The 4314-nt window shown below is 35.2% G+C and overlaps 1 pseudogene; it reads left to right on the top strand.

Annotated features, from left to right (window-relative positions):
- The first annotated feature begins 590 nt into the window (after positions 1-590).
- On the top strand, positions 591-3929 carry LOC149188088 (glycosyltransferase family 92 protein RCOM_0530710-like; annotated as a pseudogene).
- Positions 3930-4314: the final 385 nt, after the last annotated feature.

Genomic DNA, 4314 nt, shown 5'->3' with positions numbered 1-4314 from the left:
GCTTTTTCTTGCCAGTATTTCTCTGTAGGATTGCTGTTAAGGCATCCAATTGTGCTCATATTATTTCACTGCTGCTTAATATTAAAACCCTTAAATACTGCACCGATTTTCCCAAGTTGGGTTTTTCCGAGGACATTTGTCCAAAAATCACTGTGTTATTTTATGTGTGCGCTAGCATTTCTTCTAGCATTTGTTCTTTCGTAGTTTTATTTTTGTAGGTTGTAGTGTGATTTTTTTAGTATTTGCTGTAGAAAATAGTAAATAAATTGTTAAATTTAATTAACCATTAGGAGAATATTTTCCAGTTGTTGCAATAGGATTCCGGTTTTAGGAATTTTCACATGACATGTGCTTGAAGGAGTTGTGAGTTCTAGTCCCCTAGGCAAATATTTAATATCTTCCCTGATTTCGATATTGGTGGAGCATTCTTAGTTACCTACACCTGTGTCTCCACCACTGTCATCATTTGTGTCTTTGCCTCACTAGCAACGTTCCAGAGGGTGAACCTTGCCTGTGAAGATGTCCTAGAGTGTTTGAAAGGAGAGAATATTATAGGGAAGGTAGGAGCAGGGGTTGTGTACAAGGGTTCGATGCAGAGCGAGGAGGAGTTTGCAGTGAAGAGGTTGCGTGTGATTGGGATTCATTGTGTGGCAAATATTTACCCTCCATTTGGAGGAAGGCTTGTGATCCAAGCACATCATCCTTGACTCCTGGCTAGAAATAATGCAGTTGAAGAATGAGTCATGGACAAGGATAACTCTCTTCTGGTTCAAGATCTCGTCACTTTGCTAGAGCTTGTTTTGTTGCCCTTGAAAACATGTGATGGATGTTTTGCCTCGCAGAAAGATGAGTTTGAATGTGTGTTTGGTGAGAGCCTTTGTACTCCCACCAGCTCTATGGATATGAAAGAACAACACTTGTAGATTGTGAGGTGCCCACATATTCCACAACCAAAGTCTGCAAAAGGATTGACTTATAAAACTCAAGGAAAATGGAATGTTAGTCCCTTCACAAGCTAGGTATCCAAATAATTTTGCATGGAATATGCTTGATTATGAGGCAGTAATAGAACTAGGCAGTGTGATTTAGTTGGTCAAAGAATTGAACCTGAGGAGAGGCAGGATTTCTGATACTGATAATCTTGTATGTGTTTTTGGTTCCTATTTAGACACCGATTTGCTTAATGCCAGGGTTTTCAAGAAATGGGATACTGTGGATTTGGGCAGCAAGGTTTTTAAGACGAAGGTTTTGATGGCTGCTCAACAAGTGATCAGATGTGAGAAGCCTAATGGCTTAGAAATACAAGAAATTCAAGGGATGAATGCTTTTGTATGGAGATCCAGTAGTGGTGAGGGCCTAAGAGAACGAGAATCTTCTTTTATGTCTTTCCTTCCATTTTTCTTATTTCTTGGATGTAATGGTACATAAATTCCAAAAAAATAGATTTACAAAAAATTACACGTGTACAATTTTTTATGAAGCTATATAGAGTTCACATTTTCATTTCAATGAAGCATGGGTATATTAGTGAATAAGTTGAATGCAGTCCATAAGAAGGGGAAGAAAAAACATTGCATAAAAGAGAAAATTTTGAAAAAATCACAATTTTCTCCCTGCTATTTTTTTTTGTAAAATAAAATAAAGAAAAGAAGATACTTACCAATTTCATACCAGTCTTATCATTCTCATTTAGATTTAAGACAATTTCTACTCTCTCTATTGTAATTTTGTTTCTCAGTAACATCTACTTATAGAGAATTAATATAATAAAAAACACACAATGCATCCACTTATAAAGAATTAATATAATAATATAATAGAAAACACACAATGCACAAAAGATAAACTACAAGAAGTAACCTTGGCAGCAAAATTTCCTTTATAGCTTTTTCTAGCACTCTGGAAATCTTCAGTTAATAGCCTATGAAAACTTAATAATTATTACCACACAAACACTTCAGTATATTTTTCACACGCTCATGATACATGGTGTAGTTGTCCTATTTAAGATAGATTTTACATTTTGATTAAAAATGGCAAACAAACAAATTTCTTAAGGTGAATATTTTTGCATTACTGCTTTCTCTCATATCTTTTGGGATAAATCTTTGCCAAGCTACTCTCCTCACTCGGCGTTTGACAATCTATAAGACATAAAGATAATCATATCATTGAAATCATGTTTTCCCAAATTTTACAGTTTTATAAACACCTGTTTAGTTTCCTCTTATGAAAATGAAACATCATCCATCATATTAAATAATATAAAATTAAACAAAGGGAAAATGCCTAAAAACATATGAAGTACCAAATAAAGCTAATTATTATTTTTCATCACATTTTAATATCTTATAATAACTCCTTTGACCAATGGCATTTATTAAATCTATGATAGAAATAGCCCAGATTCAGATCCCTTTGACAAAAATTAACGATATGAAAAGTACCACGTAAAAACTCAACATGGACTCACTATATGTAATATCCCCTTGTGATAAAATAATTTCAGAAACAGTTTTGTGATTACCAGGATCCAAATTTTAAGGATATGATGCATCTTAACACAGCAAATAAATCCCTGATTCATTTTCCAAAGAACACACAAGGGTATTTAACAGCTTTACAAGAATTTGTACTAAATATCACTGTTGCAATACAACAACAAAATATAAAAGAAACACTCAAATAATAGTTTACGAAACTTGAAAAGCAACTAAACGATACCAAGGGAGAGTCGAGATAGGGGCTTTTATCTAAATGTTGAGAGAGGAAATCAGATTTAAAATTGCTTGAGGACTAACGAGATCAACCAAAAACGTGGAAAAAGTGCATGCTCGCTACAAAGCATTACCAAAAGGGAGGGCATTAAAGAGATCTGTGTTGGAGACTTGGTATTCATTGCAGACATCACGAGGAGCAATACAATGCCGGAAAATGTCAATTTGACCTGGATAATATTCAGAATAAATCTCATGCTAAAGATATCCATTACATTTCCTTTACTTAGGCGTGACAAGTATAAAATGATGATGCGAATCACATGGCTAACCAACCAAGGTGTAAGTTTCAATGTAATAATATTCTTTATAAATGCGTGCAGTATGCACCATGAACATAAAACATAGAAATAGGTAACTATCTTTTACAACGTAAAATGGAAAGAAATAGGTGAACTATAGGTTTACTTCCATCTGTAGCTAGGCTTGAAGTTAAATCAATGATGAACTCGAAACCTGTGCAGATGTTTAGTCCTCTCGATCAGGTCTGAGCTTGCGCAATGCTTTGGAACCAAACTCCATTTCTCAGAGAATGAATCATCTACCATGGCTATCTAGGTGTCCAGAGGTGATTCCTTTATGATAACAACCGTGATGAAAACATAGAAGAAATGGTAGCATCCTTGGGTTCTTTCAATGTGAGTAGACATATGTGGCCATGGATTAAAAACTCAAGAGGCTCGATTCTCCATTGTGCATTGCGAGCTCACCAAGAATGTGAATGGGTGGCATTCATGGACGCAGATGAATTTCTGAATCCTATAGAATATATTGAAAATGACACTATGCCAAAATATTCTACACAAACAGGCCTTACATGCAACATCTGCATATTCAGGCTTATTCAAAATAGGAGAAATCAGAGTTGATTGTCATAGCTTTGGCCCATCTGGATTGAAGAAACACCCAGATGATGGTGTGATAGCAGTTTACACCTGCAGGCTGAACAGAACTGAGAGGCATAAATTCGTTCTCTTATCTGCATTGAACCAAAGTCTGATAAATGTAGTCCATCATTTTTATCTCAGACAGGGTTATCATTACATGAACCTTCCCAGAGGATTTGTAGTGTTCAATCACTACAAATACCAAGTTTGGGACACATTCAAGGCCAAATTCTTCAGAAAGGTGGCAACTTATGAAAGAATCTGATTTATTTCTGCACTATTCACTATAGATCAGATTTAATGCATTGAAATAAACATTTCTGATCATAGCTGACATGTTTATATCATGCTTGCTTTATTTTATGTTCACATAGGCGAATCCGTATGTAACATAGTCGCACGACGCTCGATGCGTATGTTTACTTTATAAGGAAGCAACTTTTTTTCGTTAAGATAGGTGACAGGGCATACCTTTTTATGAAGAAAATTCGCCCAGTTGGGGTTGGCGGTCTTTCTTTCCCTTAGATTGGGGCGTAGGTGATTGTTATTTTTAATTAAAGTTGTGAAATTTATTATAATTTTTATTTTAATATTTGCTGAATGCATGCCTATAAGGTTTACCAAACTTTTCCATGCAAGTGTGACGAGGT

The sequence above is a fragment of the Pinus tabuliformis genome, chromosome 3_1 (genome assembly GCF_031772625.1).
Source record: "Pinus tabuliformis cultivar Carrire ecotype Pingquan chromosome 3_1, CPIR1, whole genome shotgun sequence".
Taxonomy (NCBI): Eukaryota; Viridiplantae; Streptophyta; class Pinopsida; order Pinales; family Pinaceae; genus Pinus; species Pinus tabuliformis.
The sequence above is the reverse complement of the archived record's forward strand: the minus strand, read 5'-3'. Positions and strand labels throughout refer to the sequence as shown.